The following is a 15,915-nucleotide window of genomic DNA, read 5'->3' as shown; positions in this document are numbered from 1 at the left end:
CTTAATTGGCACTACATCCACAAGCATCCATTCCCTCGCCACTGATGCTCAGTAGCAGCAGTGTGTACCCATTTACAGGATGCACAGCAGAAATTCACCAAGGCTCATTAGACAATCTTCTAAACCTATACCACTACTGTCTAGAAGGACGGGGGCAGAGATACATGGGAAGTCTACAATTTCCTTTCCAAGCCACTCAACATCCAGACTTGGAATATTTTGTTGTTTCTTCATTGTTGCTGAGTCAAAATTCTTGAACTCCCTCCTCAATAGTATTATGGATTTACTGACAGCATACGGACTGCAGTGGTTCAAGGAAACTGCTCACCATCACCTTTTCAAGGGATAGGCAATAAATGCTGGCCCAGCCAGTGACACACATGTTGTATGAATGAAAAAACAAAAAATCACTATCACTGAGCCAAGGCTGACAATTTGCATAGAATCATCATTTTCTCCTTGTTTATAGACATTTGCAAAATATCTAATTGACACAATGATCCTGAATCATACTAAGTATGAAATGGGCAATAAACAGAGGTTGGTTTTATGAGTAGGACTCATTCAAGTCTTTGCAGGTTGCTTTTACCTCAAGATAGCCTTACCACAGTATTCTAGGGCTCTGGTTTTTGTCGAGTAAGGCTGAGTTGGGAATCTTTAAAAGTAGTAGGCAGTACCTGATTCCAGAACTCCCACCACAAATCTCATTTCCTGAAATTTTTGCCACCATGAGATAAGGATATGGGTAGCCAACCTACACACTGTACTCTAATCCTCGCCAGCATCATTACAGGATGAACATTTTGAAACTTCACAACTTTGATGAAGTTGTAATCCAAGGTTATAAACTATGGGTGATTCATAGCTTCAATGAACCACATGAAATTAGGCATTCCCATTTATTCCCATTGAAAAGAACTACCCCTCACTGTTTCATAAATCAATCATAGGCAGAGTATGTCCCATTGTGGAAACATTCAATCCACTTCATATCATGTACAAATAAACACATAGGTTTTAAAACAGTATTTAAAAAAATGTCAGGTAAATTACAAGACAATAAAGATGTCAGTCACAGAAAGCTAGCACCTCCATTCAAGCTATGCAAACAAACCCTGCTGAGCACCATTAGCTTACATGGACTTTTACCAATCATTCATTCCAACACCATCTGGTAAATGTATTAACAAAAGCAAGTTCAGCAGAAGGCCAGTCATCCATTTTTGAAAGATGGCTAGAGAACAAATAAGTCACGAGTATATCTGAACTGATGTCCTGACAAACAAAGATGGGTCTTCTAGCCTACCAGCCTCACAATGTGCCAGCCTTTATTGCCACCTTAGGCCTGCCTCTGGAAGACCATCCTCCAGCTCTAACCTATCATTTCAATATAAAAAATATAAAATTTACAGGCTTGTGATAACTATCTGTTTTTGTAAAAATCCAATCTCACGTCTCTAAATGCATTGCTAAATAAAATCAGCTGTAACTGATCTATTATGTCAGCACATTGATAGCTAAGACACTGGTTCTTTGTTCACTTTGTATTCTACCATCCTTCTCTGGTCCCACTTTCCCACAGCAAGCCCTTGGCCTTGAATGTCTAGTGTTCATCCAAACGCTTTTTCCCTGTGAATGAAAAGGTCTTACCTCAGATTCCCTCTAAAATCCCTCTTTAATAGTATGTCCCCTTGTCCTTGACTATTTGAGTGACATTTAATGATTTTCTATGGTTTATACATTTTTCTCATTGCTCCAGCATGTAGCTTTTACATTCACTGTCATGGATCTTTTGTCCAAAGTAAAATTGTTTCAGCAAATCCTCCTTACTTCTTTATTATGTTTTTTATCTTTCTCTCCTGTAGCCAGTGAGTAGATTTGTAGTAATGTGAGAGGATGCAATGATGAAGTCTTAAATCAGCCTTTCTATAGGGTTGCTTTGCACTCAGTAAAAATCTGTAATAATCTGTGAGATATGTCTGAAATTATAATAAGGCTGCAATTGAATTATTGTGCAACACCTCACAATCCCAGCTCTAATCACAATGAAATAAAATCAGAAGGTGTGAGAGAAACTCAGCAGGTCTGGCAGCATCAGTGGAGAGAGCAGATGGGGAGTATCTTACAGGGGCTGACCGATAGGGGTTATGGTGTAATTTGTAACAGAGTAACGTGAGAAGCCCAGCAAGGCCCACCTCCACGTTGGCAATATGTTGTTACATCTTCTGTCCATGTGCCAGGCATCAAGGTGAGTTTCTCGCTTGGCATTGGTGAGTTGCCAATTAAGGGGGATTATAGATTGTTAACCCACACTACTAACTTATTAGTCACATTAATATGCAGCTTCCTATCTTACCAAATGCTCCACTCAAGTCAACTGTCAAGAATTCTCAACATGAAAGTCAGAGTGGATGCCTGCAGACTTTAGCTCATTGCTGCCTGTAATGAGCCTCCATGTTGCTCAGCATAAAACAGTGTCTCAGAGCATGATCAATGGGCTCTCGCCAGATGCACTTATCATCCACAGACACTATTATCATCCACTCATCAACCTCTCAGAATCCTCATGGTACCTCTCCAATTCCAGGTATACGTCACTTTAGAGGCCCAGATCTCAGTTGCAGGGTGCACCAGCAACTAATGTTGAAAGGCTGCTGCAAGAACATTTTGTACACAGGGATAGGCACCCAGCTCATGTACTGAGCAAAGCTGCAGCTCAGAACTGCTGAATTGCTCTGTTAGTGTTGGCAGGCACATAACTGCGTACTCAAGCTGCATCACGGCACACCTGCTTTGCCTTGTCTTGCCGTGCTGTGCCTATAAATCATGTGCAATAGGGAAGAAAATGGCTTCTCCCAAAGCAAGAGGGCTAAGTGTCTCAACTTGTGGAGGAGGGAGCTGCAGGTCTCACCATTGGGAAGGCCTTTAGAAGTAACAACATTACACAGTCCCATGTACTGTACAGGTCCCTGCTGAGCCTAAGACATTGGGTTCCCTGTGCGCTGTTCACCCTCCTCTATCCAGATGGTGCTGACCATTTCATTCCCTACTACCACATCTTTTTTTTTCCCCCAGGTTCTGCAGCTGGGTTGGTGGGAAGCTCTTTGGCAGTAGAGCCCATTGTTGCCCCAGGAGGTTTGTTTGGGCATCTCCAGGGGCAGTTGTGTCTTGACTGCTGAGAAATGCTAAAGATCTTCCTTCCAGAAGCAAGTGGACTCTCCTCAGCTTGAACACTCAAAGGCTGAAGGATGGCAGGCAGGCTGGAGGTGGAGGACCCAGCAACCTCTGGAATCTGCTGAGAGAGGGGAGACTTCTGTGGGCCCTGTGTGTGATTCCACCTCCAGTTGGGTGCCTCCTGGCATCTTCGAGTAAAAAGTGAGGTCTGCAGATGCTGGAGATCAGAGCTGAAAATGTGTTGCTGGTTAAAGCACAGCAAGTCAGGCAGCATCCAAGGAACAGGAAATTTGACGTTTTGGGCCAGAGCCTGATGAAGCACTTGCTGTGCTTTAACCAGCAACACATTTTCAGCCTCCTGGCATCTAGCTGACTCATTGTGAGAAAGGGGCATTGGGAATGATGCCAGGTTCCACGCTTCCCTTGGCATCATGGCTTTGGTCCTGAGGGCCAGTGGTTGGGACAATGGAGTGTCGTTGTGTGAACCACTCCAGCATCCCCTGAGGGTACACCACCAACCTGTCCAGAGAGGCAGTCAGAGAATTGAATGCTTGGGCAGCTGAATCCCCATAGCATAGCTTCAGTCCTGCAACCACTTTGCTCCAAGGACCATTGCATCCTGTGTAGCTTTCTGTCACTCCCGACTGAAGCTGATCGATGCAAGTGAGTAGGCATGCAGAGATCGTGGTGGTGTGGGCGGGTTGGTGGGTAATGAGAAAAAGAAAAGGAAATTGTTGAAGACAATGGGGCAAGTGGGCAGCACAGTGGCACAGTGGTTAGCACTGCTGCCTCACAGCGCCTGAGACCCGGGTTCAATTCCCACCTCAGGTGACTGACTGTGTGGAGTTTGCACATTCTTCCCGGGTCTGTGTGGGTTTCCTCCGAGTGCTCCGGTTTCCTCCCACAATCCAAAGATGTGCAGGTCAGGTGAATTGGCCATGCTAAATTGCCCATAGTGTTAGGTAAGGGACAAATGTAGGGGTATGGGTGGGTTTCGCTTCGGCGGGTCGGTGTGGACTTGTTGGGCCGAAGGGCCTGTTTCCACACTATAAGTAATCTAATCTAAAGTGGTAGAGCATGGGCCCTGCTGGAAAACAGGTGAAGGAGCAGAGATGGAGTGAGGGTGAAGGAGCCAAGACAAGGGTGTGGCACTTACCTGGGTGGAGGGGAGAGGATTATTGGCCTTCTTACAGCATCACTGTCCATTTTTCCTCAGTTAGCTGTCCTCCATTGGCAAGGTCCACATTAGGGAAGTTGAGATTCCATCATCCCCTTCTCTGATATCTTCAGAATGACTGTTAATCATTGAGCAAGGCAGTTTCAGAATGCCAATGCTTATCTTGGTGCAGAATGGGATTTTAAGTGCAGTATAAGGTATATCAGGTTTTCACTGATGAGTTGTTCAGGAATGATTTCTGGAAGATGGGGATAGGATTGGATGTAAGGGGTGTCATAGGAAGGTATTAAATGGCAGATTTGGTAAAAATGGTGATATATCTAGTGAGGTTTCATGATGAAAAACTCCAAAAGACTCAACTCCACTGACTCTTAGCCAAACAAATTGTAAGATTTACCACTAAGAATTAGCATTTCAAGTTCAATATGACTCTTTTGCAATTTGAACATGAACATGTATCTCTCTAAACAAATTCCACCAGATCTGCTGAGTTTCTCCAGTACTTGCTGTCTTTCAAAATTCCAGCAACAACAGTACTTTCCTTTTGTTTTAGTGTCTAATAGAGTCATAGAGTCCTACAGCATGGAAACAAGCCTTTTAGACCAAACTGGTCCATGCTGGCCAAAATGTCCAGCCAAACTAACCCAATTTTCCTGTACTTGGTTCATATTTTCTAATCTTTTCCTATCCACGTATTTGTCCAAAAGCCTTTTAAATGATGTTAATGTACCTGCCTCAACCACTTTTGCCAGCTGTTTATTCCATATGCATACCACCCTCTGTGTAAAAAGGTTGCCGCTCAGGTTTCCTGTTTTTACTTCCACGCTAACATTAAACTGATGCCCTCTAGTCCTCAATTCCCCAACCCTGGGAAAAAGGTTGAGTGCATTTACCCTATCCATGCTTCTCATGATCTTATACACCACTATAAGGTCCCCCCTCAGTCTTCAATGCTCTAAAAAAATAAGTCCTAATTTTTCCAACCTCTCCTATAACTAAGACCTTTGAACCCAGGCAACATACTTACAATTTCTTTCTACACTCTTTCCAGTTTAATAACATCCTTCCTATAACAAGGTGACCAAAACTGAACATAATACTCCAAGTGCGACTTCACCAAAGACTATATAACTGCAACATAACTTCCAAGGCCAATATGCCAAAAGCCTTCTTCATGCCTCTCTACCTGTGACTCCACTTTCAGGGAATTGTGAATCTGAACTTCAAGATCCCTCTGCTCCACTACACTCCATAAGGCCAATGAAAGACTTATGCCTGAAATATTGATTCTCCTGCTCCTCAGATGCTGCCTGCCCTGCTGTGCTTTTCCAGCACCACACTCTCGACCATGAAACTCCTACCTTAATTTGACTTTCCAAAATGCAAGGCCTCACATCGATCTACATTAAACTCCCCCTTGCCATCTCACAGCCCACTTCCCCAGCTGATCAAGATCCTGCTGCAATTTCTGATAACCTTCCTCACTGTCCAAATACTACCTATTTTAATATCATCTGCACATTTACTAATCATGTCTTGTACATTCTCATCCATAATCACTAATATGAATAACAAACAGCAACGGGCCCAGCACCAACCCCTGAAGCACTCCACTAGCCACAGGCCTCTAGTCCAACAAGCATCCTTCCACTATTACCCTCTGCTTCCTACCTTGAAGCCAATTGTGTATCCAATTCTCCAACTCCCCATGGATTCCATGCCATCTAACCTTCTGGAGCAGCCTACCACGTGGAACCTTATCAAAGGCCTTACTGAAATCCATATACAGAGGAACCTCAATTATCCAAATGAGATGGGCAGGCAGTACTTTATTCAGATAAATGATTCAATGCCTCTTCTCTGGGACTCTGTAGTTTCCTTTTTCCTCACTTTGCCTGCCTTGCTCACTCTCTCTGCCTCAGGGTTTATTTCTGAGCAACTTGTGTGTAAGGGATCTGCAACTGCTAAAGCCTCCCTCCCCCACTCCCCCAATCAGTTCAATGGGATTTACACAGCAAGCATTTGCCATGTCCACTCCCCATTCAGGAGACTAGGCAGCAGCATTCCGCGTGCGAACCCCTGCACCCACCGTCTGCCCCTCCCTGCCCCCATGTGCCCCACCCACCCTCCCATCTACCCCCCAAACCTGTCCAATCCTGCCCTTCCCCACCCAGGTCCACCATCGCCACTGTCTGCCCTCCCCCATCCTCACACCCGCCTCCCAACTGGCCAGACCCTTCTGCCCTGCCCCCGCCTCATCAGCCTCCGTTCCACACCAGTGTTGAAATATTTCTTTGATGCAATGTTTCTATCAGGACCTTGAGATCTTCTGCGGATAATCCAAAATTTGGATAATTGATATTCGGATAATCGAGGTTTATCTGTAGACCTCATCTACTGTCCTTCCCTTGTCAACCATCCTGGTCATTTCATCAAAGAACTCTAACGAGTTTGTGAGGCACGAACTCCCATGCACAAAACCACGCTGACTGCTCCGGTCTTTCCAATTGCCTTTATATATCGTTTTGCTCAGAATCTTCTCATTTAACTTATCCACTGCAAATGTTAGGCTTACTGGTCTATAGTTCCCAGATTTTTCCTTGCAGGCCTTCTTGAATAATGGTACAACATTCACTATCCTCCAGTCTTGCGGGACTTCACCTGCGGCTAACGATGATACAAATATATTAGCCAGGGGCCCCACAAATTCTTGTCCAGCCTCTTGCAGTGTTCTTGGATATATCTGGTCAGGACCAGGAAATCTATCCACCTTCATACATTCTAATACATCCAACATCTTCTCCAGTGTGGTATTGACTATCCCCAAGATACCACCACTAACTTCCTCAAGTTCTCAAGTCTTCATGTCTTCATAACCATGAAGACTTTGGTGAAGAATGTTGAACTAAATTTTGCATTTTTTTTTGGTTAATAAAAGCCAATTATCATCAAAAAGTGTGGTTCTGGATCCAAGGTCAGGCAGATCCAAGGAGCAGAAGAGTCGACGTTTTGGGCATAAGCCCTTCATCAGGAATGTGGGGTGGAGGTAAGGGGACTGAGAGATAAATAGAAGGTGGGGTGGGGTTGGGGAGAAGGTAGTTTGGAAGGCAATAAGTAGATGCAGGTGGGGATTGATGGTGATAGGTCTGATTGAAGTGTGGAGCAGATAGGTGAGCAGGAAGGTGGATAGGTCCCCAGCCCCACCCCACCTCCTAATTATCTCTCAGCCCCTCCCCACTCCACATTCCTGATGAAGGGCTTATGCCTGAACCATTGACTCTCCCGCTCCTTGGATCTACCTGACCTGCTCTGCTTTTCCAGCGCCACATTTTTCAACTCTGATCTCCAGCATCTGCAAACTTCACTTTCTCCTCAGAGCCAGTAATATCAAGATTTTCTCTGCAAAGTTTCTGACTGGATCTTATCCAACTCACTTCATGAACTACCTACCCACTCCTATGGCATCTGTCTCATCCAATTCTATCCCCAGTTTACCACTTGCACTTCACAGAACAACACATCACTGCAGGGATATCCTGGTATTGACTGCCATCAGCACCACTTTTAAAAGGCCATTGTGCACCCAGGCAAGTTCGGTCAGGCTGAAGCTGCCCTGTATGGTTCCTGACATTTGCCAGCAGGGCAGACAGGGGGAATTTAGTACTCCACTTTATGGGGAGGACCCTGGGGGTTCTTGCTGAATGGGGTTGTGTAGTTCCTCTTCCTCCAGGATCAGCAGAAGCCATGACACCAGACATGTCAGGCGGGTCGAAGGTTGCCACCCAGGTTACGGCAGTCTCAGCTGGCTGGAGGAATGGACAGTACTGTAGGAAGAAGATCAATGAGCTTCTCCATTCTGCCAAACTAAGTGCCACGTTCTTCTCTCCAATATCTCACAAAAACACAAAACCTTCTGCACCCATCTCCCACCAGGGCTCATGAGAGCAATCAAATAGTCCAGTGATTATGGTCTGCTCCAGTCCAGGAACAGTGTGTTTTTGAGATCACAGTGTCCTTGCTGCAGTATTACAACAATTATCGCTGGTGCAGCTCTGAAATGCAGAAGCATCCTGCAAGTGTTTCGGAGATGTACCATAAGGGTTCTGAGAGGCTGGCACATTAGATGCCAATGTATTTTATTGCCCATGGAGCATTCCCTGCGATGCTGATACCCAGTGTGTCCAAATGAAGGTCCTTTGGAGTAAGTGGCAAACTGAATGCATCAGGAACATGCTTTGGTTTCCATTTCAACACTTTTTTTGATATCTAGCATGTTTAGAGTGTTTGGTAAGCTAGGAAGCTGCCTTTTAATGAGGCAATTAAGAAGTTATAATCTACCCTAATTAAGAACTAGCTGCTGCCTAATGAGGAACTTATCTCAATACTTGACAAAAGATGCAGTGAGTTGTTCCTGACGTTGAGATAGACTCCGCCAGACTTCTCATCTGATTCTGCCACAAATCTTGTCATAGTGTACATCACTCAGACCCTTCTACGATTCTGTCTATTGATTTATTTGCTTGGTTTTCTTCTTCCATTGTGATTGACAATACTCACTAGGAATAAACCCAACAAATTGATCACAAAACTTGCCAATATTAACTACAGGCCCTGGAGGAGGTGGGTTGAAACTGAGGGCTGGGCAAAGTATCAGGGACTAGACTAAACTAGGTAGCCATTTCCCAACAGCAGGCCAGGTGGCTAATGCTCCAGCAAAGCTATGACATTTCCCCCTGTCTTCCTGGATTCAGGAGCAACTCTAAGTGACTTTGTGGAAGGGTTTTCTCTGTCAACAATGATGGTCTTGCTGCTCAGAATATTACTTCAAAATTAAAAAATTTGCAAAGGGAGCATCTTCATCTTCAGGCACTCTATTTCACTTTCACATGAAAAGGCAGTTTCAGAATTTCCTGGTGACCTCCAGCTTTGAGACACTCTTATCTGGAAGTAGGCCATTAATCAGCCTCAGGCCATTAATCAGCCAATTCAGGGAAAATCACTCTGAGGTGACTGTTCTCCACGAAATGTGAGGTTGTGACTGCCATTTGACCCCAGTGGCAGTTCCCAACTGAAACCAAAACTCCTGCCTCCTATGTCCAAAGCTAAGCTGTCAAGTGGGCGCGATTACATCTTTTGTTTGAAGGTGGCTTTAAACAATCAAATTTTCAAATGTGATGTAAAGTATAGAATACCATGAATGCCATGGGAAAAATACAAATATTTAAAATCTGAAAGAAAAGACACACCCAAAAGTGTCAGAAGTTTGAAACAGGGCAATCGGTATTTGAAAAGAGGAAAGGCAGATTCATCTCTGAGGGTTTCCTCAAAAATATAATTTAGTGACTGCTCATTTAAATATGACCAGTCAATCAATATCCTGCAGGCAGAGCTTAATAGACTCTTGCTTTGGATCCCACAAATCTCTATATTATGTATTTGTTGAAAGAACTTAACTATGTCTTCTATGCCAAACATGTTAAAAATAGTGCTATGAACTATTTTGTTGTCTTTGTAGAGAAAGAAAGAATTTGCATTTACATGGCACCTCTTACGACATCAGACTATCCCAATGCTCACTTTACAATCAAATAAGTTCATTTCCAGACATTTCATTACCTTACCAGGTAACATCTTCAGTGGACTTTATGCAAAGCAGTGCTGAAACTTTTTGCTTTCTATTTATTTGATGTCATTTCCTTTGCTGATGTTATTTCCTGTGGTGAAGTCACTCCCTGGTTTTTTTCACAGAGGTTAGTAGATGGGGTCTAACTTAATGTGTTTGTTGATACAGTTCTTGTTGGAATGCCATGCTTCTAGGAATTCTCATGCATGTCTTTGTTTGGCTTGTCTTCGGATGGATGTATTGTCCCAGTCAAAATGGTGTCCTTCGTCATCCGTATGTGAGGACACTAGTGAGAGAGGATCATGTCTTTTTGTGGCTAGTTGGTGTCCATGTATCCTGGTGGCTAGTTTTCTGCCTGTTTATCCAATGTATTGTTTGTTACAGTCCTTACACGGTATTTTGTAAATGACGTTAGTTTTGCTCATTGTCTGTATAGGGTCTTTCAAGTTCATTAGCTGCTGTTTTAGTGTGTTCGTGGGTTTGTGGGCTACCATGATGCCAAAGGGTCTGAGTAGTCTGGCAGTCATTTCTGAGATGTCTTTGATGTAAGGGAGAGTGGCTAGGGTTTCTGGACGTGTTTTGTTTGTTTGTTTGGGTTTGTTGCTGAGAACTCGGCGGACTGTGTTCATTGGGTACCCATTCTTTTTGAACACATGGGTACCCAATGAACACAGTCTGCTGATTTCTCAGCTAATGAAGTTGAAAGGCACTATACAGACAATGAGCAAAACTAATGTCATTTACAAAATACCATGCAAGGACTGTAACAAACAATACATTGGACAGACAGGCAGAAAACTAGCCACCAGGATACATGAAGCTGAAAATGTGTTGCTGGTTAAAGCACAGCAGGTTAGGCAGCATCCAAGGAACAGGAAATTCGACGGTTCGGGCCAGAGCCCTTCATCATATGTCTCTCATCTCCTGTGGTTCCACATATAGATGATCTCATTGATTTTTACGCCCCCTATTCTCTGTGCCCCCAAAGTACTTGTAGAATCTCTTTGGATTATCCTTAAACTTATCTGCCAAGGTTATCTCATAGTCATTTATTGTCCTCCTGATTTCCCGCTCAAGAATGCCTCTATGCCCCTTATACTCTTCAAGAGATTCACTTGATTCTAGTTGTCTATATCTAACATGTGCCTCCTTATTATTCTTGAACAGAGCCTTAATATCTTTACTCATCCATTATTCCCTACTCCTACAAGCCTGACCCCTCACTCTAACAGTAACATACTGTCACTGAATTAGAATCCCTGAATTAGACAATAGGCCCTTCAGAGCTGAAGGTTAGTTGCTGGAAAAACGCAGTAGGTCAGGCAGCATCCAAGAAGCAGCAGAATCGACGTTTCGGGCATGAGCCCTTCTTCCTGAAGAAGGGCTCATGCCCGAAACGTCGATTCTCCTGCTCCTTGGATGCTGCCTGACCTGCTGCTCTTTTCCAGCAACACATTTTCAGCTCTGATCTCCAGCTTCTGCAGTCCTCACTTTCTCCTTGAAGAATAAGCCCTTCAGCCCAACAATTCCACACCAACCCTCCGAAGAGTATCCCACTCAGACCCACTCCCCTATCTTATTACTCTACATTTCCTCTGGCTAATGCACATAACTTACACATCCTTGAACACTATAGGCAATTTAGCATGGACAATTCACCTAACCTGCACATCTTTTGGATTGTAGGAGAAAACCGGAGCACGGGAAGGAAACACGGGGACAATGTGCAAACTCCAAACAGACAGTTGCCCAAGGCGGGAATCAAATCCGGGACCCTGGTGCTGTGAGACAGTGGTGCTAATCACTGAGCAACCATGCTGCTGTTGTTGTCTCACTGTTGAAAGCTTCTCTCCTGCTAATTTTCCCATTACAGTAAACAATTGACTACAATCAACTTTTGAAAATTCCTGTCTCATACCATCAAAATTGGTCTCACTCAAATTGAAAGATTTAATTTTAATATATCTTCTGAGAAACAGTACACCAGATAGTGCAGCTGGCCCTCCGCAGTCCTGAACTGGAGGATAGTCAGCACGGTTTTGTGAAGGGTAGGTCGTGCCTCACAAACCTTATTGAGTTCTTTGAGAAGGTGGCCAAACAGGCAGATGAGAGTAAACTGGTTGATGTGGTGTATATGGATTTCAGCAAGGCATTCGATAAAGTTCCCCACAGTAGGCTATTGTACAAAATGCGGAGGAATGGGATTGTGGGAGATATAGCAGTTTGGATCAGTAATTGGCATGCTGAAAGAAGACAGAGGGTGGTGGTTGGTGGGAAATGTTCATCCTGGAGTCCAGTTATTAGTGGTGTACCACAAGGATCGGTGTTGGGTCTACTGCTGTTCATCATTTTTATAAACGACCTGGATGAGGGCGTAGAAGGGTGGGTTAGTAAATTTGCAGACAACACTAAGATTGGTGGAGTTGTGGATAGTGACGAAGGATGTTGTAGGTTACAAAGACACATAGATAAGCTGCAGAGCTGGGCTGAGAGAAGGCAAATGGAGTTTAATGCGGACAAGTGTGAGGTGATTCACTTTAGTCGGAGTAACCGGAATGCAAAGTACTGGGCTAATGGTAAGATTCTTGGTAGTGTAGATGAGCAGAGACATCTTGGTATCCAGGTACACAGATCCTTGAAAGTTGCCACCCCGGTTGACAGGGTTGTTAAGAAGGCATACAGTGTTTTAGCTTTTATTAATAGAGGGATCGAGTTCCGGAACCATGAGGTTATGCTGCAGTTGTACAAAACTGTGGCACGGCCGCACTTGGAGTATTGTGTACAGTTCTGGTCACCGCATTATACGAAGGATGTGGAAGCTTTGGAAAGGGTGCAGAGGAGATTTACTAGGATGTTGCCTGGTATGGAGGGGAGGTCTTACAAGGAAAGACTGAGGGACTTGAGGCTGTTTTCGTTAGAGAGAAGAAGGTTGAGAGGTGAATTCATAGAGACATATAAAATAATCAGAGGGTTAGATAGGTTGGACAGGCAGAGCCTTTTTCCAAGTATGGTGACAGCGAGCATGAGGGGGCAGAGCTTTAAATTGAGGGGTGATAGATATAGGACAGATGTAGTTTCTTTACTCAGCAAGCAGTAAGGGTAGGGAATGCTTTGCCTGCAACAGTAGTAGATTCGCCAACTTTAAGTACATTTAAGTCATCATTGGACAAGCACATGGACGTACGTGGAATAGTGTAGATTAGATGAGCTTCAAATTGGTATGATTGGTCGGCACAACATAGAGGGCTGAAGGGCCTGTACTGCGCTGTAATGTTCTATGTTCTATGGAGTGTCAGCTTACATTTTACACTAAAACATGGATTGAGCCCTCAAGCTTCTGACTCAGAGCAGTAATGCCAGCAACCAAGCCAATGACCTCAATATTTACTCGAGGGAGAAGTGTGAGTAGAGCTGGGAGGGAGGATTTGGAGGTTGTTTTGGCTGGGTGCTGTACAGTTTTCATGTCACAGCATGCAGCTCTCTTCTCAGGAAGAGAAATTGCGTTGGTTCCTGACAGAGGAGGCTCTTTCAGTACGTTTTGCATGGCCTCATTATAATATTGATTCAAAATACTCTGCCTCCTGGTAAATGATTAAAGATTTTAACATCTTACCTCACAAAATTAAACCCACCCATTTTGGTGGCCCAACCGCCCTGAGGTGGTACTGAATGATATGACAAGTTGGTCTGTTCAGGTTGACCGGTTCTGTTGGCTGGACAGCTGGCTTGCAATGCAGAGTGACGCCAAAAACATGGGTTCCATTCTTGCACCAGTTACCATGAACTTCCTTCTCAACCACATCCCTCACCTAAGGCCTGGTGATCCTCAGGTTAAATCACCACTAATGTTGTCTCTCTCTAATGACATAGCAGCTCTATGGTCCTTTGGGGCTATGGTGACTTTACCTTACATCTCCCTCTTTATCTGCCAATCTAGTTTAGGGGTACCAGGGTATTCAAGCTGGGGATATATCAACTCATGTGAGATTGCTACTATGAAAGAAGATCCTTAATGGCTTAGCAAATTTTGAGAAGATTTGTAGCTCAGGTTGTGGTTCTGGATGTAGGTTTGCTCGCTGAGCTGGAAGGTTCATTTCCAGATGTTTTGTCACCCTACTAGGTAACATCTTCAGTGGGTCTCCATCTTTGCCCGGAGGCCAACTGAAGATGCTACCTAGTTGGGTGACGAAACATCTGGAAATGAACCTTCCAGCTCAGCGAGCAAACCTACATCCATCCTTAAAGGCTGAACAGTTGAAATTAAAGGAAGAATCTTCCTAGGTCTAGAACGATGTAGGTGACTGTTAAAAACTTGGGAAACATCATATGACTGTCAAGTAAGGTCCTCCTCAAGTCACACTTTCCAAACAATTCCTAGATTTGAGGCAAGATTGTCAGTGGTGAACTGTAAGAGGCCTACTCATATGGATTATTGCTCATCATCACCCTCACTGTTACCGAAGCTCATCTCATTCATGTGCACTTTTCTATACTCCCACCTGCTGGATAGAAACTAAATGTCAAGAATGGCCCATATGGAATGCGGAGTGGACACCCAGCAACTGCAGCTCGCATCTTGCTCCTTCATCTTGGGCACTCAATATCAACTACTCAGGACACACTGCATGGGAAGCCACTGTGTGCACCCCATGTCCTTGGATCCTGGCATGTATCAGCCTCTCCATACCATCAAGGTACATCTCTGATCTGTTTACAGTACACTCCTGCACATCAATGCAAGTGAAGGAAGATGTTGCCTGCAATAGTGAGAGTGGTAGAGGTGAGCCTTAATGGGAGGTGAGTGCAGTAGCAGAGAGAGAGTGAGTGTAAGGTAGCAACCTGGTGAAGCGTGGATGGTCATTCACCTTGCTACGTTACTGGGTGATCCTCCAGAGAGTTAAGTCCACACTGACTAGGTGGTAGCTTTAGACGAGGCTGGCAAGGTCTGGTGTTGTGGCCTTCTCTGAAACTTCTGGGCAAGGATTACAGCTCTCTTCTACACTGCCCTGTGTACCTGGACCTCAATGTCCTTGTCTGGAATGTGTGATGCCATTTTCTTCTTACCCGGCAGGTCCAGGAAAAATGTTTCATACTGTGTAGGGCAGCTCTGGTCTGACAGGGTAGAGAGCTACCTTTAAAGATGGCATTGCTGCCAGGAATCCTGAACTATCTGGCAACAGTGAGTAGTTCTGCTGTCAGTGTTGGTGAATTGGGTTGGCATCGGGTGCCCAAGGTGGCAGAGAGGTGTGGCATCTAGTTAATGAAGTAAATATGAGACAATAGTGTAAGAACAAAAGCTAAGCTTTGCAGAGAGAAACCCTTGATGAACCTCAACAAAAATGATACTTAGCCAATTAGGTCCAAAGCCTTTTCTAAAGCTATCCACTGGTATGCCTTTATTTCTGTGGCAGATGTCTGGTGAAAACCTCAAGGAATTTTAAATTCATATTGTAAACATACACTGCATGATATTAACAAATCATGAAAACCATTTGCTAAAGTTATCATCAGGTCAATTCTTTGTTCAATATTACACATTAAATGAGCCTGATTCCATGCATCCAGATACCAGGAAATTCCAGAACTATTTGAAGACATGAATGTTATTTAACATTGTTATGGGGCCCAGAATAGACTGGCAAATTGACAAGGCCAACTCATTCTGAAGTCATTTGAAAAGGTAGTAGCATTTTCAAAATAAAATCACTATCTACAAGAAGAATGGTTGATTGCAATTAAGAGGAAATGTTCAAGTGAAATGAATAAGTGCATCAGAAGCAATGCAGACAATTATTTTAAACTGTTTTTATTGAATACTACAGCAGCTAGCCACAGCTTATGGTATTACTATATATAAGCAAGTTGGCTACTAATTGTTTCCCGTTTTCCTCTTATCGGTGATTCCACTAGATAGTATAAAATATTAGCAGTGACAGTCAAT

The sequence above is a fragment of the Hemiscyllium ocellatum genome, chromosome 5 (assembly GCF_020745735.1).
Source record: "Hemiscyllium ocellatum isolate sHemOce1 chromosome 5, sHemOce1.pat.X.cur, whole genome shotgun sequence".
NCBI lineage: Eukaryota > Metazoa > Chordata > Chondrichthyes > Orectolobiformes > Hemiscylliidae > Hemiscyllium > Hemiscyllium ocellatum.
Note: the sequence above shows the minus strand (reverse complement) of the source record.